Genomic DNA, 23,205 nt, shown 5'->3' on the forward strand with positions numbered 1-23,205 from the left:
GAAGCAATTTCTGGGTTTCATCGTCAATAAGAAGGTCCAAGTGATACAGTATACCTGGAGTGATGCATCGGAATCTATAACTAGTGTCACAGGAATGGTCAGCAGGAAGGGTCAATCTTCATGTCCTTATGTCGGTATTCTGCCTTTTTTATTTAATTCTGATGCAATTTCTGTGCTTCATCGACAAAAAGGAGGTCCAAGGGATACAGTAAACCTGAAGTGAAGCATCGGAATCTATAACTAGTGTCACAGGAATGGTTCAAAACATAGTCAGTAAGAACTGTCGGTCTTCATGTACTTAAGTCGGCATTGTGCCTTTTGTATTTAATTCCGATGCAATTTCTGCGTTTCATCGTCAATACGAAGGTCCAAGTGATACAGTAAACCTGAAGTGAAGCATCGGAATCTACAACTAGTGTCACAGGAATGGTTCAATATATAGTCAGTAAGAAGTGTCGGTCTTCATGTACTTAAGTCGGCATTGTGCCTTTTGTATTTCATTCCGATGTCATTTCTGTGTTTCATCGTCAATAAGAAGGTCCAAGGGATACAATAAACCTGAAGTGAAGCATCGGTATATATAACTAGTGTCTCAGGAATGGTCTGTAAGAAGAGTCAGTCTTCTTGTCCTTAAGTCTGCATTGTACCTTTTGCATTTAATTCCGATGCAATTTCTGGGTTTCATCGTCAATAAGAATGTCCAAGGGATACAGTAAACCTGGAGTGAAGCATCGGAATCTATAACTAGTGTCACAGGAATGGTCAGCAGGAAGAGTCAATCTTCATGTTACTATGTCGGCATTCTGCCTTTTGTTTTTAATTCTGATGCAATTTCTGTGTTTCATCGTCAATAAGAAGGTCCAAGGGATACAGTAAACCTGAAGTGAAGCATCGGAATCTATAACTAGTGTCACAGGAATGGTTCAAAACATAGTCAGTAAGAAGTGTCGGTCTTCATGTACTTATGTCGGCATTGTGCCTTTGGTATATCATTCCGATGCAATTTCTGTGTTTCATCGTCAGTAAGTAGGACCAAGGGATTCAGTAAACCTGAAGTGAAGCATCGGAATCTATAAGTAGTGTCACAGGAATGGTTCAAAACATAGTCAGTAAGGACTGTCGGTCTTCGTGTACTTAAGTCGGAATTGTGCCTTTTGTAATTAATTCCGATGCAATTTCTGATTTTCATCGTCAATAAGAAGGGCCAACTGATACAGTGAACCTGAAGTGAAGCTTCGGAAACTATAACTAGTGTCACAGGAGTGGTTCAAAATATAGTCAGTTAGAAGTGTCGGTCTTCATGTACTTAAGTCGGCATTGCGCCTTGTGTATTTAATTCCGATGCAATTTCTGTGTTTCATCGTCAATAAGAAGGTCCAAGGGATACAATAAACCTGAAGTGAAGCATCGGAATATATAACTAGTGTCACAGGAATGGTCAGTAGGAAGAGTCAGTCTTCTTGTCCTTAAGTCTGCATTGTGCCTTTTGTATTTAATTCCGATGCATTTTCAGTGTTTCATCGTCAATAAGAAGGTCCAAGGGATACAGTAAACCTGAAGTGAAGCATCGAAATCTATAACTAGTGTCACAGGAATGGTCAGTAGGAAGAGTCAGTCTTCTTGTCCTTAAGTCGGCATTGTGCCTTTTGTATTTAATTCCGATGCAATTTCTGGGTTTCATCGTCAATAAGAATGTCCAAGGGATACAGTAAAAACCTGGAGTGAAGCATCGGAATCTATAACTAGTGTCTCAGGAATGGTCAGCAGGAAGAGTCAATCTTCATGTCCTTATGTCCTCATTCTGCCTTTTGTATTTAATTCTGATGCAATTTCTGTGTTTCATCGTCAATAAGAAGGTCCAAAGGATACAGTAAACCTGAAGTGAAGCATCGGAATCTATAACTAGTGTCACAGGAATGGTTCAAAACATAGTCAGTAAGAAGTGTCGGTCTTCAGGTACTTAAGTCGGCATTGTGCCTTTGGTATATAATTCCGATGCAAGTTCTGTGTTTCATCGTCAGTAAGAAGGTCCAAGATAAACAGTAAACCTGAAGTGAAGCATCGGAATCTATAACTAGTGTCACAGGAATGGTTCAAAACATAGTCAGTAAGAACTGTCGGTCTTCGTGTACTTAAGTGGGCATTGTGACTTTGTATTTAATTCCGATGCAATTTCTGCGTTTCATCGACAATAAGAAGGTCCAAGGGATACAGTGAACCTGAAGTGAAGCTTCCGAAACTATAAGTAGTGTCACAGGAATGGTTCAAAATATAGTCAGTTAGAAGTGTCGGTCATCATGTACTTAAGTCGGCATTGTGCCTTTTGTATTTAATTCCGATGCATTTTCTGTGTCTCATCGTCAATAAGAAGGTCCAAGGGATACAATAAACCTGAACCGAAGCATCGGAATATATAACTAGTGTCACAGGAATGGCCAGTAGGAAGAGTCAGTCTATTTGTCCTTAAGTCGGCATTGTGCCTTTTGTATTTAATTCCGATGCAATTTCTGTGTTTCATCGTCAATAAGAAGGTCCAAGGGATACAGTAAACCTGAAGTGAAGCATCGGAATCTATAACTAGTGTCACAGGAATGGTTCAAATCGTAGTCTGTAAGAAGTGTCGGTCTTCATGTACTTAAGTCGGCATTGTGCCTTTGTAATTAATTCCGTACAATTTCTGTGTTTCATCGTCAATAAGAAGGTCCAAGGGATACAATAAACCTGAACCGAAGCATCGGAATATATAACTAGTGTCACAGGAATGGCCAGTAGGAAGAGTCAGTCTTCTATTCCTTAAGTCGGCATTGTGCCTTTTGTATTTAATTCCGAAGCAATTTCTGGGTTTCATCGTCAATAAGAAGGTCCAAGTGATACAGTATACCTGGAGTGATGCATCGGAATCTATAACTAGTGTCACAGGAATGGTCAGCAGGAAGGGTCAATCTTCATGTCCTTATGTCGGTATTCTGCCTTTTGTATTTAATTCTGATGCAATTTCTGTGCTTCATCGACAAAAAGGAGGTCCAAGGGATACAGTAAACCTGAAGTGAAGCATCGGAATCTATAACTAGTGTCACAGGAATGGTTCAAAACATAGTCAGTAAGAAGTGTCGGTCTTCATGTACTTAAGTCGGCATTGTGCCTTTAGTATATAATTCCGATGCAATTTCTGTGTTTCATCGTCAATAAGAAGGTCCAAGGTATACAGTAAACCTGAAGTGAAGCATCGGAATCTATAACTAGTGTCAGAGGAATGGTTCAAAACATAGTCAGTAAGAACTGTCGGTCTTCATGTACTTAAGTCGGCATTGTGCCTTTCGTATTTAATCCCGATGCAATTTCTGCGTTTCATCGTCAATAACAAGGTCCTAGGGATACAGTGAACCTGAAGTGAAACATCGGAAACTATAACTAGTGTCACGGGATTGGTTCAAAATATAGTCAGTAAGAAGTGTCGGTCTTCATGAACTTAAGTCGGCATTTTGCCTTTTGTATTTAATTCCGATGCAATTTCTGTGTTTCATCGTCAATACGAAGGTCCAAGGGATACAATAAACCTGAAGTGAAGCATCGGAATATATAACTAGTGTCACAGGAATGGTCAGTAGGAAGAGTCAGTCTTCTTGTCCTTAAGTCGGCATTGTGCCTTTTGTATTTAATTCCGATGCAATTTCTGTGAGTCATCGTCAATAAGAAGGTCCAAGGGATACAGTAAACCTGAAGTGAAGCATCGGAATCTATAACTAGTGTCACTGGAATGGTCAGTAGGAAGAGTCAGTCTTCTTGTCCTTAAGTCGGCATTGTGCCTTTTGTATTTAATTCTGATGCAATTTCTGTGTTTCATCGTCAATAAGAAGGTCCAAGGGATACAGTAAAGCTGAAGTGAAGCATCGGAATCTATAACTAGTGTCACAGGAATGGTTCAAAACATAGTCAGTAAGAAGTGTCGGTCTTAATGTACTTAAGTCGGCATTGTGCCTTTGGTATATAATTCCGATGCAATTTCTGTGTTTCATCGTCAGTAAGAAGGTCCAAGGGATACATTAAACCTGAAGTGAAGCATCGGAATCTATAACTAGTGTCACAGGAATGGTTCAAAACTTAGTCAGTAAGAACTGTCGGTCTCCATGTACTTAAGTCGGCATTGTGCCTTTTATATTAAATTCCGATGCAATTTCTGCGTTTCATCGTCATTAAGAAGGTCCAAGGGATACAGTGAACCTGAAGTGAATCTTCGGAAACTATAACTAGTGTCACAGGAATGGTTCAAAATATAGTCAGTAGGAAGTGTCGCTCTTCATGTACTTAAGTCGGCATTGTGCCTTTTGTATTTAATTGCGATGCAATTTCTGTGTTTCATCGTCAATAAGAAGGTCCAAGGGATACAGTAAACCTGAAGTGAAGCATCGGAATCTATAACTAGTGTCACTGGAATGGTCAGTAGGAAGAGTCAGTCTTCTTGTCCTTAAGTCGGCATTGTGCCTTTTGTACTTAATTCCGATGCAATTTCTGGGTTTCATCGTCAATAAGGAGGTCCAAGGGATACAGTAAACCTGGAGTGAAGCAATGGAATCTATAACTAGTGTCACAGGAATGGTCAGCAGGAAGAGTCTATCTTCATGTCCTTATGTCGGCATTCTGCCTTTTGTATTTAATTCTGATGCAATTTCTGTGTTTCATCGTCAATAAGAAAGTCCAAGGGATACAGTAAACCTGAAGTGAAGCATCGGAATCTATAACTAGTGTCACTGGAATGGTTCAAAACATAGTCAGTAAGGAGTGCCAGTCTTCATGTACTGAAGTCGGCATTGTGCCTTTGGTATATAATTCCGATGTAATTTCTGTGTTTCATCGTCAATAAGAAGGTCCAAGGGATACAGTAAACCTGAAATGAAGCGTCGGAATCTATAACTAGTGTCACAGGAATGGTTCAAAATATAGTCAGTAAGAACTGTCGGTCTTCATGTACTTAAGTCGGCATTGTGCCTTTTGTATTTAATTCCGATTCAATTTCTGCGTTTCATCGTCAATAAGAAGGTCCAAGGGATACAGTAAACCTGAAGTGAAGCATCGGAAACTATAACTAGTGTCACAGGAATGGTTCAAAATACAGTCAGTAAGAAGTGTCGGTCTTCATGTACTTAAGACGGCATGGTGCCTTTTGTATTCAATTCCGATGCAATTTATGTGTTTCATCGTCAATAAGAAGGTCCAAGGGATACAATAAACCTGAAGTGAAGCATCGGACTATATATCTAGTGTCACAGGAATGGTCAGTAGGAAGAGTCATACTTCTTGTACTTAAGTCTGCATTGTGCCTTTTCTATTTAATTCCGATGCAATTTCTGTGTTTCATCGTCAATAAGAAAGTCCAAGGGATACAGTAAACCTGAAGTGAAGCACCGGAATCTATAACTAGTGTCACAGGAATGGTCGGTAGGAAGAGTCAGTCTTCTTGTCCTTAAGTCGGCATTGTGCACTTTGTATTTAATTCCGATGCAATTTCTGGGTTTCATCGTCAATAAGAAGGTCCAAGGGATACAGTAAACCTGGAGTGAAGCATCGGAATCTATAACTAGTGTCACAGGAATGGTCAGCAGGAAGAGTCAATCTTGATGTTCTTATGTCGGCATTCTGCCTTTTGTATTTGATTCTGATGCAATTTCTGTAATTCATCGTCAATAAGAAGGTCCAACGGATACAGTAAACCTGAAGTGAAGCATCGGAATCTATAACTAGTGTCACAGAAAAATGATTCAAAACATAGTCAGTAAGAAGTGTCGGTCTTCATGTACTTATGTCGGCATTGTGCCTTTGGTATATAATTCCGATGCAATTTCTGTGTTTCATCTTCAATAAGAAGGTCCAAGGGATACAGTAAACCTGAAGTGAAGCATCGGAATCCATAACTAGTGTCACAGGAATGGTTCAAAACATAGTCAGTAACAACTGTCTGTCTTCATGTACTTAAGTCGGCATTTTCCCTTTTGTATTTAATTCCGATTCAATTTCTGCGTTTCATCGTCAATAAGAAGGTCCAAGGGATACAGTAAACCTGAAGTGAAGCATCGGAATCTATAACTAGTGTCACAGGAATGGTTCAAAATATAGTCAGTGAGAAGTGTCGGTCTTCACGTACTTAAGTAGGCATTGTGCCTTTTGTATTTAATTCCGATGCAATTTCTGTGTTTCAACGTCAATAAGAAGGTCCAAAGGATACAATAAACCTGAAGTGAAGCATCGGAATATATAACTAGTGTCACAGGAATGGTCAGTAGGAAGCGTCAGTCTTCTTGTCCTTAAGTCTGCATTGTGCCTTTTGTATTTAATTCCGATGCAATTTCTGTGTTTCATCGTCAATAAGAAGGTCCAAGGGATACAGTAAACCTGAAGTGAAGCATCGGAATCTATAACTAGTGTCACTGGAATGGTCAGTAGGAAGAGTCAGTCTTCTTGTCCTTAAGTCGGCATTGTGCCTTTTGTATTTAATTCTGATGCAATTTCTGTGTTTCGTCGTCAATAAGAAGGTCCAAGGGATACAGTAAAGCTGAAGTGAAGCATCGGAATCTATAACTAGTGTCACAGGAATGGTTCAAAACATAGTCAGTAAGAAGTGTCGGTCTTCATGTACTTAAGTCGGCATTGTGCCTTTGGTATATAATTCCGATGCAATTTCTGTGTTTCATCGTCAGTAAGAAGGTCCAAGGGATACAGTAAACCTGAAGTGAAGCATCGGAATCTATAACTAGTGTCACAGGAATGGTTCAAAACTTAGTCAGTAAGAACTGTCGGTCTTCATGTACTTAAGTCGGCATTGTGCCTTTTGTATTAAATTCCGATGCAATTTCTGCGTTTCATCGTCATTAAGAAGGTCCAAGGGATACAGTGAACGTGAAGTGAAGCTTCGGAAACTATAACTAGTGTCACAGGAATGATTCAAAATATAGTCAGTAGGAAGTGTCGGTCTTCATGTACTTAAGTCCGCATTGTGCCTTTTGTATTGAATTGCGATGCAATTTCTGTGTTTCATCGTCAATAAGAAGGTCCAAGGGATACAGTAAACCTGAAGTGAAGCATCGGAATCTATAACTAGTGTCACTGGAATGGTCAGTAGGAAGAGTCAGTCTTCTTGTCCTTAAGTCAGCATTGTGATTTTTGTATTTAATTCCGACGCAATTTCTGGGTTTCATCGTCAATAAGGAGGTCCAAGGGATACAGTAAACCTGGAGTGAAGCAATGGAATCTATAACTAGTGTCACAGGAATGGTCAGCAGGAAGAGTCTATCTTCATGTCCTTATGTCGGCATTCTGCCTTTTGTATTTAATTCTGATGCAATTTCTGTGTTTCATCGTCAATAAGAAGGTCCAAGGGATACAGTAAACCTGAAGTGAAGCATCGGAAACTATAACTAGTGTCACAGGAATGGTTCAAAATACAGTCAGTAAGAAGTGTCGGTCTTCATGTACTTAAGTCGGCATTGTGCCTTTTGTATTCAATTCCGATGCAATTTATGTGTTTCATCGTCAATAAGAAGGTCCAAGGGATACAATAAACCTGAAGTGAAGCATCGGACTATATAACTAGTGTCACAGGAATGGTCAGTAGGAAGAGTCAGTCTTCTTGTACTTAAGTCTGCATTGTGCCTTTTGTATTTAATTCCGATGCAATTTCTGTGTTTCATCGTCAATAAGAAGGTCCAAGGGATACAGTAAAGCTGAAGTGAAGCATCGGAATCTATAACTAGTGTCACAGGAATGGTTCAAAACATAGTCAATTAGAAGAGTCGGTCTTCATGTACTTAAGTCGGCATTGTGCCTTTGGTATATAATTCCGATGCAATTTCTGTGTTTCATCGTCAATAAGAAGGTCCAAGGGATACAGTAAACCTGAAGTGAAGCGTCGGAATCTATAACTAGTGTCACAGGAATGGTTCAAAATATAGTCAGTAAGAATTGTCGGTCTTCATGTACTTAAGTCGGCATTGTGCCTTTTTTATTTAATTCCGATTCAATTTCTGCGTTTCATCGTCAATAAGAAGGTCCAAGGGATACAGTAAACCTGAAGTGATGCATCGGAAACTATAACTAGTGTCACAGGAATGGTTCAAAATACAGTCAGTAAGAAGTGTCGGTCTTCATGTACTTAAGTCGGCATTGTGCCTTTTGTATTCAATTCCGATGCAATTTATGTGTTTCATCGTCAATAAGAAGGTCCAAGGGATACAATTAACCTGAAGTGAAGCATCGGACTATATAACTGGTGTCACAGGAATGGTCAGCAGGATGAGTCAATCTTGATGTTCTTATGTCGGCATTCTGCCTTTTGTATTTGATTCTGATGCAATTTCTGTATTTCATCGTCAATAAGAAGGTCCAACGGATACAGTAAACCTGAAGTGAAGCATCGGAATCTATAACTAGTGTCACAGGAAAGATTCAAAACATAGTCAGTAAGAAGTGTCGGTCTTCATGTACTTAAGTCGGCATTGTGCCTTTGGTATATAATTCCGATGCAATTTCTGTGTTTCATCGTCAATAAGAAGGTCCAAGGGATACAGTAAACCTGAAGTGAAGCATCGGAATCCATAACTAGTGTCACAGGAATGGTTCAAAACATAGTCAGTAACAACTGTCTGTCTTCATGTACTTAAGTCGGCATTGTGCCTTTTGTATTTAATTCCGATTCAATTTCTGCGTTTCATCGTCAATATGAAGGTCCAAGGGATACAGTAAACCGGAAGTGAAGCATCGGAATCTATAACTAGTGTCACAGGAATGGTTCAAAATATAGTCAGTGAGAAGTGTCGGTCTTCACGTACTTAAGTCGGGATTGTGCCTTTTGTATTTAATTCGATGCAATTTCTGTGTTTCAACGTCAATAAGAAGGTCCAAAGTATACAATAAACCTGAAGTGAAGCATCGGAATATATAACTAGTGTCACAGGAATGGTCAGTAGGAAGCGTCAGTCTTCTTGTCCTTAAGTCTGCATTGTGCCTTTTGTATTTAATTCCGATGCAATTTCTGTGTTTCATCGTCAATACGAAGGTCCAAGGGATACAGTAAACCTGAAGTGAAGCATCGGAATTTATAACTAGTTTCACAGGAATGGTCAGTAGGAAGAGTCAGTCTTCTTGTCCTTAAGTCGGCATTGTGCCTTTTGTATTTAAATCCGATGCAATTTCTGAGTTTCATCGTCAATAAGAAGGTCCAAGGGATACAGTAAAGCTGAAGTGAAGCATCGGAATCTACAACTAGTGTCACAGGAATGGTTCAAAACATAGTCAGTAAGAAGTGTCGGACTTCATGTACTTAAGTCGGCATTGTGCCTTTGGTATATAGTTCCGATGCAATTTCTGTGTTTCATCGTCAGTAAGTAGGTCCAAGGGATACAGTAAACCTGAAGTGAAGCATCGGAATCTATAACTAGTGTCACAGGAATGGTTCAAAACATAGTCAGTAAGAAGTGTCGGTCTTCATGTACTTAAGTCGGCATTGTGCCTTTTGTATTTAATTCCGATGCAATTTCTGCTTTTCATCGTCAATAAGAAGGTCCAAGGGATACAGTGAACCTGAAGGGAAGCTTCGGAATCTATAACTAGTGTCACAGGAATGGTTCAAAATATAGTCAGTGAGAAGTGTCGGTCTTCACGTACTTAAGTCGGGATTGTGCCTTTTGTATTTAATTCCGATGCAATTTCTGTGTTTCAACGTCAATAAGAAGGTCCAAAGGATACAATAAACCTGAAGTGAAGCATCGGAATATATAACTAGTGTCACAGGAATGGTCAGTAGGAAGCGTCAGTCTTCTTGTCCTTAAGTCTGCATTGTGCCTTTTGTATTTAATTCCGATGCAATTTCTGTGTTTCATCGTCAATACGAACGTCCAAGGGATACAGTAAACCTGAAGTGAAGCATCGGAATCTATAACTAGTTTCACAGGAATGGTCAGTAGGAAGAGTCAGTCTTCTTGTCCTTAAGTCGGCATTGTGCCTTTTGTATTTAATTCCGATGCAATTTCTGTGTTTCATCGTCAGTAAGTAGGTCCAAGGGATACAGTAAACCTGAAGTGAAGCATCGGAATCTATAACTAGTGTCACAGGAATGGTTCAAAACATAGTCAGTAAGAAGTGTCGGTCTTCATGTACTTAAGTCGGCATTGTGCCTTTTGTATTTAATTCCGATGCAATTTCTGCTTTTCATCGTCAATAAGAAGGTCCAAGGGATACAGTAAACCTGAAGTGAAGCATCGGAATCTATAACTAGTGTCACAGGAATGGTTCAAAATATAGTCAGTGAGAAGTGTCGGTCTTCACGTACTTAAGTTGGGATTGTGGCTTTTGTATTTAATTCCGATGCAATTTCTGTGTTTCAACGTCAATAAGCAGGTCCAAAGGATACAATAAACCTGAAGTGAAGCATCGGAATATATAACTAGTGTCACAGGAATGGTCAGTAGGAAGCGTCAGTCTTCTTGTCCTTAAGTCTGCATTGTGCCTTTTGTATTTAATTCCGATGCAATTTCTGTGTTTCATCGTCAATAAGAAGGTCCAAGGGATACAGTAAAGCTGAAGTGAAGCATCGGAATCTATAACTAGTGTCACAGGAATGGTTCAAAACATAGTCAATTAGAAGAGTCGGTCTTCATGTACTTAAGTCGGCATTGTGCCTTTGGTATATAATTCCGATGCAATTTCTGTGTTTCATCGTCAGTAAGAAGGTCCAAGAGATACAGTAAACCTGAAGTGAAGCATCGGAATCTATAACTAGTGTCACAGGAAAGATTCAAAACATAGTCAGTAAGAAGTGTCGGTCTTCATGTACTTAAGTCGGCATTGTGCCTTTGGTATATAATTCCGATGCAATTTCTGTGTTTCATCGTCAATAAGAAGGTCCAAGGGATACAGTAAACCTGAAGTGAAGCATCGGAATCCATAACTAGTGTCACAGGAATGGTTCAAAACATAGTCAGTAACAACTGTCTGTCTTCATGTACTTAAGTCGGCATTGTGCCTTTTGTATTTAATTCCGATTCAATTTCTGCGTTTCATCGTCAATATGAAGGTCCAAGGGATACAGTAAACCGGAAGTGAAGCATCGGAATCTATAACTAGTGTCACAGGAATGGTTCAAAATATAGTCAGTGAGAAGTGTCGGTCTTCACGTACTTAAGTCGGGATTGTGCCTTTTGTATTTAATTCGATGCAATTTCTGTGTTTCAACGTCAATAAGAAGGTCCAAAGTATACAATAAACCTGAAGTGAAGCATCGGAATATATAACTAGTGTCACAGGAATGGTCAGTAGGAAGCGTCAGTCTTCTTGTCCTTAAGTCTGCATTGTGCCTTTTGTATTTAATTCCGATGCAATTTCTGTGTTTCATCGTCAATACGAAGGTCCAAGGGATACAGTAAACCTGAAGTGAAGCATCGGAATTTATAACTAGTTTCACAGGAATGGTCAGTAGGAAGAGTCAGTCTTCTTGTCCTTAAGTCGGCATTGTGCCTTTTGTATTTAAATCCGATGCAATTTCTGAGTTTCATCGTCAATAAGAAGGTCCAAGGGATACAGTAAAGCTGAAGTGAAGCATCGGAATCTACAACTAGTGTCACAGGAATGGTTCAAAACATAGTCAGTAAGAAGTGTCGGACTTCATGTACTTAAGTCGGCATTGTGCCTTTGGTATATAGTTCCGATGCAATTTCTGTGTTTCATCGTCAGTAAGTAGGTCCAAGGGATACAGTAAACCTGAAGTGAAGCATCGGAATCTATAACTAGTGTCACAGGAATGGTTCAAAACATAGTCAGTAAGAAGTGTCGGTCTTCATGTACTTAAGTCGGCATTGTGCCTTTTGTATTTAATTCCGATGCAATTTCTGCTTTTCATCGTCAATAAGAAGGTCCAAGGGATACAGTGAACCTGAAGGGATGCTTCGGAATCTATAACTAGTGTCACAGGAATGGTTCAAAATATAGTCAGTGAGAAGTGTCGGTCTTCACGTACTTAAGTCTGGATTGTGCCTTTTGTATTTAATTCCGATGCAATTTCTGTGTTTCAACGTCAATAAGAAGGTCCAAAGGATACAATAAACCTGAAGTGAAGCATCGGAATATATAACTAGTGTCACAGGAATGGTCAGTAGGAAGCGTCAGTCTTCTTGTCCTTAAGTCTGCATTGTGCCTTTTGTATTTAATTCCGATGCAATTTCTGTGTTTCATCGTCAATACGAACGTCCAAGGGATACAGTAAACCTGAAGTGAAGCATCGGAATCTATAACTAGTTTCACAGGAATGGTCAGTAGGAAGAGTCAGTCTTCTTGTCCTTAAGTCGGCATTGTGCCTTTTGTATTTAATTCCGATGCAATTTCTGTGTTTCATCGTCAGTAAGTAGGTCCAAGGGATACAGTAAACCTGAAGTGAAGCATCGGAATCTATAACTAGTGTCACAGGAATGGTTCAAAACATAGTCAGTAAGAAGTGTCGGTCTTCATGTACTTAAGTCGGCATTGTGCCTTTTGTATTTAATTCCGATGCAATTTCTGCTTTTCATCGTCAATAAGAAGGTCCAAGGGATACAGTAAACCTGAAGTGAAGCATCGGAATCTATAACTAGTGTCACAGGAATGGTTCAAAATATAGTCAGTGAGAAGTGTCGGTCTTCACGTACTTAAGTTGGGATTGTGGCTTTTGTATTTAATTCCGATGCAATTTCTGTGTTTCAACGTCAATAAGCAGGTCCAAAGGATACAATAAACCTGAAGTGAAGCATCGGAATATATAACTAGTGTCACAGGAATGGTCAGTAGGAAGCGTCAGTCTTCTTGTCCTTATGTCTGCATTGTGCCTTTTGTATTTAATTCCGATGCAATTTCTGTGTTTCATCGTCAATAAGAAGGTCCAAGGGATACAGTAAAGCTGAAGTGAAGCATCGGAATCTATAACTAGTGTCACAGGAATGGTTCAAAACATAGTCAATTAGAAGAGTCGGTCTTCATGTACTTAAGTCGGCATTGTGCCTTTGGTATATAATTCCGATGCAATTTCTGTGTTTCATCGTCAGTAAGAAGGTCCAAGAGATACAGTAAACCTGAAGTGAAGCATCGGAATCTATAACTAGTGTCACAGGAATGGTTCAAAACATAGTCAGTAAGAACTGTCGGTATCCATGTACTTAAGTCGGCATTGTGCCTTTTGTATTTAATTCCTATGCAATTTCTGCGTTTCATCGTCAATAAGAAGGTCCAAGGGATACAGTGAACCTGAAGTGAAGCTTCGAAAACTATAACTAGTGTCACAGGAATGGTTCAAAATATAGTCAGTAGGAAGTGTCGGTCTTCATGTACTTAAGTCGGCATTGTGCCTTTTGTATTGATTCCGATGCAATTTCTGTGTTTCATCGTCAATAAGAAGGTCCAAGGGATACAGTAAACCTGAAGTGAAGCATCGGAATCTATAACTAGTGTCACTGGAATGGACAGTAGGAAGTGTCAGTCTTCTTGTCCTTAAGTCGGCATTGTGCCTTTTGTATTTAATTCCGATGCAATTTCTGGGTTTCATCGTCAATAAGGAGGTCCAAGGGATACAGTGAACCTGGAGTGAAGCAATGGAATCTATAACTAGTGTCACAGGAATGGTCAGCAGGAAGAGTCAATCTTCATGTCCTTATGTCGGCATTCTGCCTTTTGTATTTAATTCTGATGCAATTTCTGTGTTTCATCGTCAATAATAAGGTCCAAGGGCTACTGTAAACCTGAAGTGAACCATCGGAAACTAGAACTAGTGTCACAGGAATGGTTCAAAATATAGTCAGTAAGAAGTGTCGGTCTTCATGTACTTAAGTCGGCATTGTGCATTTTGTATTCAATTCCGATGCAATTTCGGTGTTTCATCGTCAATAAGAAGGTCCAAGGGATACAATAAACCTGAAGTGAAGCATCGGACTATATAACTAGTGTCACAGGAATGTTCAGTAGGAAGAGTCAGTCTTCTTGTCCTTAAGTCTGCATTGTGCCTTTTGTATTTAATTCCGATGCAATTTCTGTGTTTCATCGTTAATAAGAAGGTCCAAGGGATACAGTAAACCTGAAGTGAAGCATCGGAATCTATAACTAGTGTCACAGGAATGGGCAGTAGGAAGAGTCAGTCTTCTTGTCCTTAAGTCGGCATTGTGCCTTTTGTATTTAATTCCAATGCAATTTCTGGGTTTCATTGTCAATAAGAAGGTCCAAGGGATGCAGTAAACCTGGAGTGAAGCATCGGAATCTATAACTAGTGTCACAGGAATGGTCAGCAGGAAGAGTCAATCTTAGTGTCCTTATGTTGGCATTCTGCCTTTTGTATTTAATTCTGATGCAATTTCTGTATTTCGTCGTCAATAAGAAGGTCCAAGGGATACAGTAAACCTGAAGTGAAGCATCGGAATCTATAACAAGTGTCACAGGAATGGTTCAAAACTTAGTCAGTAAGAAGTGTCTTTCTTCATGTACTTAAGTCGGTATTGTGCCTTTGGTATATAATTCCGATGCAATTTCTGTGTTTCATCGCCAATAAGAAGGTCCAAGGGATACAGTAAACCTGAAGTGAAGCATCGGAATCTATAACTAGTGTCACAGGAATGGTTCAAAACATAGTCAGTAAGAACTGTCGGTCTTCATGTACTTAAGTCGGCATTGTGCCTTTTGTATTTAATTCCGATGCAATTTCTGCGTTTCATCGTCAATGAGAAGGTCCAAGGGATACAGTGAACCTGAAGTGAAGCTTCGTAAACTAAAACTAGTGTCACAGGAATGGTTCAAAATATAGTCAGTAAGAAGTGTCGGTCTTCATGTACTTAAGCCGGCATTGTGCCTTTTGTATTTAATTTTGATGCAATTTCTGTGTTTCTTCGTCAATAAGAAGGTCCAAGGGATACAGTAAACCTGAAGTGAAGCAACGGAATCTATAACTAGTGTCACTGGAATGGTTAGTAGGAAGAGTCAGTCTTCTTGTCCTTAGGTCGGCATTGTGCCTTTTGTATTTAATTCCGATGCTATTTCTGGGTTTCATCGTCAGTAAGGAGGTCCAAGGGATACAGTAAACCTGGAGTGAAGCAATGGAATCTATAACTAGTGTCACAGGAATGGTTCAAAACATAGTCAGTAAGAGGTGCCAGTCTTCATGTACTGAAGTCGGCATTGTGCCTTTGGTATATAATTCCGATGTAATTTCTGTGTGTCATCGTCAATAAGAAGGTCCAACGGATTCAGTAAACCTGAAGTGAAGCATCGGAATCTATAACTAGTGTCACAGGAATTGTTCAAATCATAGTCAGTAAGAAGTGTCGGTCTTCATGTACTTAAGTCGGCATTGTGCTTTTTGTATATAATTCCGATTCAATTTCTGCGTTTCATCGTCAATAAGAATGTCCAAGGGATACAGTAAACCTGAAGTGAAGCATCGGAAACTATAACTAGTGTCACAGGAATGGTTCAAAATACAGTCAGTAAGAAGTGTCGGTCTTTATGTACTTAAGTCGGCATTGTGCCTTTTGTATTCAATTCCGATGCAATTTATGTGTTTCATAGTCAATAAGAAAGTCCAAGGGATACAATAAACCTGAAGTGAAGCATCGGACTATATAACTAGTGTCATAGGAATGGTCAGCAGGAAGAGTCAGTCTTCTTGTACTTAAGTCTGCATTGTGCCTTTTGTATTTAATTCCGATGCAATTTCAGTGTTTCATCGTCAATATGAAGGTCCAAGGGATACAGTAAACCTGAAGTGAAGCATCGGAATCTATAACTAGTGTCACAGGAATGATTCAAAATATAGTCAGTAAGAAGTGTCGGTCTTCATGTACATAAGTCGGCATTGTGCCTTTGGTATATATTTCCGATGCAATTTCTGTGTTTCATCGTCAATAAGAAGGTCCAAGGGATACAGTAAACCTGAAGTGAAGCATCGGAATCTATAACTAGTGTCACAGGAATGGTTCAAAACATAGTCAGTAACAACTGTAGGCCTTCATGTACCTAAGTCGGCATTGTGCTTTTTGTATTTAATTCCGATGCAATATCTGCGTTTCATCGTCAATAAGAAGGTCCAAGGGATACAGTAAACCTGAAGTGAGGCATCGGAATCTATAACTAGTGTCACAGGAATGGTTCAAAATATAGTCAGTGAGAAGCGTCGGTCTTCATGTACTTAAGTTGGCATTGTGCCTTTTGTATATAATTCCGATGCAATTTCTGTGTTTCAACGTCAATAAGAAGGTCCAAGGGATACAATAAACCTGAAGTGAAGCATCGGAATATATAACTAGTGTCACAGGAATGGTCAGTAGGAAGAGTCAGTCTTCTTGTCCTTAAGTCTGCATTGTGCCTTTTGTATTTAATTCCGATGCAATTTCTGTGTTTCATCGTTAATAAGAAGGTCCAAGGGATACAGTAAACCTGAAGTGAAGCATCGGAATCTATAACTAGTGTCACAGGAATGGGCAGTAGGAAGAGTCAGTCTTCTTGTCCTTAAGTCGGCATTGTGCCTTTTGTATTTAATTCCAATGCAATTTCTGGGTTTCATCGTCAATAAGAAGGTCCAAGGGATGCAGTAAACCTGGAGTGAAGCATCGGAATCTATAACTAGTGTCACAGGAATGGTCAGCAGGAAGAGTCAATCTTCATGTCCTTATGTCGGCATTCTGCCTTTTGTATTTAATTCTGATGCAATTTCTGTATTTCGTCGTCAATAAGAAGGTCCAAGGGATACAGTAAACCTGAAGTGAAGCATCGGAATCTAAAACTAGTGTCACAGGAATGGTTCAAAACTTAGTCAGTAAGAAGTGTCTTTCTTCATGTACTTAAGTCGGCATTGTGCCTTTTGTATTTAATTCCGATGCAATTACTGCGTTTCATCGTCAATGAGAAGGTCCAAGGGATACAGTGAACCTGAAGTGAAGCTTCGTAAACTAAAACTAGTGTTACAGGAATGGTTCAAAATATAGTCAGTAAGAAGTGTCGGTCTTCATGTACTTAAGCCGGCATTGTGCCTTTTGTATTTAATTTTGATGCAATTTCTGTGTTTCTTCGTCAATAAGAAGGTCCTAGGGATACAGTAAACCTGAAGTGAAGCATCGGAATCTATAACTAGTGTCACTGGAATGGTTAGTAGGAAGAGTCAGTCTTCTTGTCCTTAGGTCGGCATTGTGCCTTTTGTATTTAATTCCGATGCAATTTCTGGGTTTCATCGTCAGTAAGGAGGTCCAAGGGATACAGTAAACCTGGAGTGAAGCAATGGAATCTATAACTAGTGTCACAGGAATGGTCAGCAGGAAGAGTCTATCTTCATGTCCTTATGTCGGCATTCTGCCTTTTGTATTTAATTCTGATGCAATTTCTGTGTTTCATCGTCAAAAGAAGGTCCAAGGGATACAGTAAACCTGAAGTGAAGCATCGGAATCTATAACTAGTGTCACAGGAATGGTTCAAAACATAGTCAGTAAGAGGTGCCAGTCTTCATGTACTGAAGTCGGCATTGTGCCTTTGGTATATAATTCCGATGTAATTTCTGTGTGTCATTGTCAATAAGAAGGTCCAAGGGATTCAGTGAACCTGAAGTGAAGCATCGGAATCTATAACTAGTGTCACAGGAAGGGTTCAAAACATAGTCAGTAAGAACCGTCGGTCTTCATGTACTTAAGTCGGCATTGTGCCTTTTGTATTTAATTCCGATTCAATTTCTGCGTTTCATCGTCAATAAGAGTGTCCAAGGGATACAGTAAACCTGAAGTGAAGCATCGGAAACTATAACTAGTGTCACAGGAATGGTTCAAAATACAGTCAGTAGGAAGTGTCGGTATTTATGTACTTAAGTCGGCATTGTGCCTTTTGTATTCAATTCCGGTGCAATTTATGTGTTTCATAGTCAATAAGAAAGTCCAAGGGATACAACAAACCTGAAGTGAAGCATCGGACTATATAACTAGTGTCATAGGAATGGTCAGTAGGAAGAGTCAGTCTTCTTGTACTTAAGTCTGCATTGTGCCTTTTGTATTTAATTCCGATGCAAATTCAGTGTTTCATCGTCAATAAGAAGGTCCAAGGGATACAGTAAACCTGAAGTGAAGCATCGGAATCTATAACTAGTGTCACAGGAATGATTCAAAACATAGTCAGTAAGAAGTGTCGGTCTTCATGTACTTAAGTCGGCATTGTGCCTTTGGTATATAATTCCGATGCAATTTCTGTGTTTCATCGGCAATAAGAAGGTCCAAGGGATACAGTAAACCTGAAGTGAAGCATCGGAATCTATAACTAGTGTCACAGGAATGGTTCAAAACATAGTCAGTAACAACTGTCGGCCTTCATGTACCTAAGTCGGCATTGTGCTTTTTGTATTTAATTCCGATGCAATTTCTGCGTTTCATCGTCAATAAGAAGGTCCAAGGGATACAGTAAACCTGAAGTGAGGCATCGGAATCTATAACTAGTGTCACAGGAATGGTTCAAAATATAGTCAGTGAGAAGTGTCGGTCTTCATGTACTTAAGTCGGCATTGTGCCTTTTGTATATAATTCCGATGCAATTTCTGTGTTTCAACGTCAACAAGAAGGTCCAAGGGTTACAATAAACCTGAAGTGAAGCATCGGAATGTATAAATAGTGTCACAGGAATGGTCAGTAGGAAGAGTCAGTCTTCTTGTCCTTAAGTCTGCATTGTGCCTTTTGTATTTAATTCCGATGCAATTTCTGTGTTTCATCGTCAATACGAAGGTCCAAGGGATACAGTAAACCTGAAGTGAAACATCGGAATCTATAACTAGTGTCACAGGAATGGTTCAAAACATAGTCAGTAAGAAGTGTCGGTCTTCATGTACTTAAGTCGGCATTGTGCCTTTTTTATTTAATTCCGATGCAATTTCTGCTTTTCATCGTCAATAAGAAGGTCCAAGGGATACAGTGAACCTGAAGTGAAGCTTCGAAAACTATAACTAGTGTCACAGGAAAGGTTCAAAATATAGTCAGTAGGAAGTGTCGGTCTTCATGTACTTAAGTCGGCATTGTGCCTTTTGTATTGATTCCGATGCAATTTCTGTGTTTCATCGTCAATAAGAAGGTCCAAGGGATACAGTAAACCTGAAGTGAAGCATCGGAATCTATAACTAGTGTCACTGGAATGGTCAGTAGGAAGTGTCAGTCTTCTTGTCCTTAAGTCGGCATTGTGCCTTTTGTATTTAATTCCGATGCAATTTCTGGGTTTCATCGTCAATAAGGAGGTCCAAGGGATACAGTGAACCTGGAGTGAAGCAATGGAATCTATAACTAGTGTCACAGGAATGGTCAGCAGGAAGAGTCAATCTTCATGTCCTTATGTCGGCATTCTGCCTTTTGTATTTAATTCTGATGCAATTTCTGTGTTTCATCGTCAATAATAAGGTCCAAGGGATACTTTAAACCTGAAGTGAACCATCGGAAACTAGAACGAGTGTCACAGGAATGGTTCAAAATATAGTCAGTAAGAAGTGTCGGTCTTCATGTACTTAAGTCGGCATTGTGCATTTTGTATTCAATTCCGATGCAATTTCGGTGTTTCATCGTCAATAAGAAGGTCCAAGGGATACAATTAACCTGAAGTGAAGCATCGGACTATATAACTAGTGTCACAGGAATGGTCAGTAGGAAGAGTCAGTCTTCTTGTCCTTAAGTCGGCATTGTGCCTTTTGTATTTAATTCCAATGCAATTTCTGGGTTTCATCGTCAATAAGAAGGCCCAAGGGATACAGTAAACCTGGAGTGAAGCATCGGAATCTATAACTAGTGTCACAGGAATGGTCAGCAGGAAGAGTCAATCTTCATGTCCATATGTCGGCATTCTGCCTTTTGTATTTAATTCTGATGCAATTTCTGTATTTCGTCGTCAATAAGAAGGTCCAACGGATACAGTAAACCTGAAGTGAAGCATCGGAATCTATAACTAGTGTCACAGGAATGGTTCAAAACTTAGTCAGTAAGAAGTGTCTTTCTTCATGTACTTAAGTCGGTATTGTGCCTTTGGTATATAATTCCGATGCAATTTCTGTGTTTCATCGTCAATAAGAAGGTCCAAGGGATACAGTAAACCTGAAGTGAAGCATCGGAATCTATAACTAGTGTCACAGGAATGGTTCAAAACATAGTCAGTAAGAATTGTCGGTCTTCATGTACTTAAGTCGGCATTGTGCCTTTTGTATTTAATTCCGATGCAATTTCTGCGTTTCATCGTCAGTGAGAAGGTCCAAGGGATACAGTGAACCTGAAGTGAAGCTTCGTAAACTAAAACTAGTGTCACAGGAATGGTTCAAAATATAGTCAGTAAGAAGTGTCGGTCTTCATGTACTTAAGTGGCATTGTGCCTTTTGTATTTAATTCCGATGCAATTTCTGTGTTTCTTCGTCAATAAGAAGGTCCAAGGGATACAGTAAACCTGAAGTGAAGCATCGGAATCTATAACTAGTGTCACTGGAATGGTTAGTAGAAAGAGTCAGTCTACTTGTCCTTAGGTCGGCATTGTGCCTTTTGTATTTAATTCCGATGCAATTTCTGGGTTTCATCGTCAGTAAGGAGGTCCAAGGGATACAGTAAACCTGGAGTGAAGCAATGGAATCTATAACTAGTGTCACAGGAATGGTCAGCAGGAAGTGTCTATCTTCATGTCCTTATGTCGGCATTCTGCCTTTTGTATTTAATTCTGATGCAATTTCTGTGTTTCATCGTCAATAAGAAGGTCCAAGGGATACAGTAAACCTGAAGTGAAGCATCGGAATCTATAACTAGTGTCACAGGAATGGTTCAAAACATAGTCAGTAAGAGGTGCCAGTCTTCATGTACTGAAGTCGGCATTGTGCCTTTGGTATATAATTCCGATGTAATTTCTGTGTGTCATCGTCAATAAGAACGTCCAAGGGATACAGTAAACCTGAAGTGAAGCATCGGAATCTATAACTAGTGTCACAGGAATGGTTCAAAACATAGTCAGTAAGAACTGTCGGTCTTCATGTACTTAAGTCGGCATTGTGCCTTTTGTATTTAATTCCGATTCAATTTCTGCGTTTCATCGTCAATAAGAATGTCCAAGGGATACAGTAAACCTGAAGTGAAGCATCGGAAACTATAACTAGAGTCACAGGAATGGTTCAAAATACAGTCAGTAAGAAGTGTCGGTCTTTATGTACTTAAGTCGGCATTGTGCCTTTGTATTCAATTCCGATGCAATTTATGTGTTTCATAGTCAATAAGAAAGTCCAAGGGATACAATAAACCTGAAGTGAAGCATCGGACTATATAACTAGTGTCATAGGAATGGTCAGTAGGAAGAGTCAGTCTTCTTGTACTTAAGTCTGCATTGTGCCTTTTGTATTTAATTCCCATGCAATTTCAGTGTTTCATCGTCAATAAGAAGGTCCAAGGGATACAGTAAACCTGAAGTGAAGCATCGGAATCTATAACTAGTGTCACAGTAATGGTCAGTAGGAAGAGTCAGTCTTTTTGTCCTTAAGTCGGCCATGTGCCTTTTGTATTTAATTCCGATGCAATTTCTGGGTTTCATCGTCAATAAGAAGGTCCAAGGGATACAGTAAACCTGGAGTGAAGCATCGGAATCTATACAAGTGTCACAGGAATGGTCAGCAGGAAGAGTCAATCTTCATGTCCTTATGTCGGCATTCTGCCTTTTGTGTTTAATTCTGATGCAATTTCTGTATTTCATCGTCAATAAGAAGGTCCAACGGATACAGTAAACCTGAAGTGAAGCATCGGAAACTATAACTAGTGTCACAGGAATGATTCAAAACATAGTCAGTAAGAAGTGTCGGTCTTCATGTACTTAAGTCGGCATTGTGCCTTTGGTATATAATTCCGATGCAATTTCTGTGTTTCATCGACAATAAGAAGGTCCAAGGGATACAGTAAACCTGAAGTTAAGCATCGGAATCTATAACTAGTGCCACAGGAATGGTTCAAAACATAGTCAGTAACAACTGTCGGCCTTCATGTACCTAAGTCGGCATTGTGCCTTTTGTATTTAATTCCGATGCAATTTCTGCGTTTCATAGTCAATAAGAAGGTCCAAGGGATACAGTAAACCTGAAGTGAGGCATCGGAATCTATAACTAGTGTCACAGGAATGGTTCAAAATATAGTCAGTGAGAAGTGTCGGTCTTCATGTACTTAAGTCGGCATTGTGCCTTTTGTATATAAATCCGATGCAATTTCTGTGTTTCAACGTCAATAAGAAGGTCCAAGGGATACAATAAACCTGAAGTGAAGCATCGGAATATATAACTAGTGTCACAGGAATGGTCAGTAGGAAGAGTCAGTCTTCTTGTCCTTAAGTCTGCATTGTGCCTTTTGTATTTAATTCCGATGCAATTTCTGTGTTTCATCGTCAATACGAAGGTCCAAGGGATACAGTAAACCTGAAGTGAAGCATCGGAATCTATAACTAGTGTCACAGGAATGGTCAGTAGGAAGAGTCAGTCTTCTTGTCCTTAAGTCGGCATTGTGCCTTTTGTATTTAATTCCGATGCAATTTCTGAGTTTCATCGCGAATAAGAAGGTCCAAGGGATACAGTAAACCTGGAGTGAAGCATCGGAATCTATAACTAGTGTCGCAGGAATGGTCAGCAGGAAGAGTCAATCTTCATGTCCTTATGTCGGCATTCTGCCTTTTGTATTTAATTCTGATGCAATTTCTGTGTTTCATCGTCAATAAGAAGGTCCAAGGGATACAGTAAAGCTGAAGTGAAGCATCGGAATCTACAACTAGTGTCACAGGAATGGTTCAAAACATAGTCAGTAAGAAGTGTCGGTCTTCTTGTACTTAAGTCGGCATTGTGCCTTTGGTATATAATTCCGATGCAATTTCTGTGTTTCATCGTCAGTAAGTAGGTCCAAGGGATACAGTAAACATGAAGTGAAGCATCGGAATCTATAACTAGTGTCACAGGAATGGTTCAAAACATAGTCAGTAAGAAGTGTCGGTCTTCATGTACTTAAGTCGGCATTGTGCCTTTTGTATTTAATTCCGATGCAATTTCTGCTTTTGCTCGTCAATAAGAAGGTCCAAGGGATACAGTGAACCTGAAGGGAAGCTTTGGAAACTATAACTAGTGTCACAGGAATGGTTCAAAATATAGTCAGTAAGAAGTGTCGGTCTTCATGTACTTAAGTCGGCATTGTGCCTTTTGTATTTAATTCC

This window comes from Schistocerca serialis, unplaced genomic scaffold (genome assembly GCF_023864345.2).
Source record: "Schistocerca serialis cubense isolate TAMUIC-IGC-003099 unplaced genomic scaffold, iqSchSeri2.2 HiC_scaffold_1362, whole genome shotgun sequence".
NCBI classification, from domain to species: domain Eukaryota; kingdom Metazoa; phylum Arthropoda; class Insecta; order Orthoptera; family Acrididae; genus Schistocerca; species Schistocerca serialis.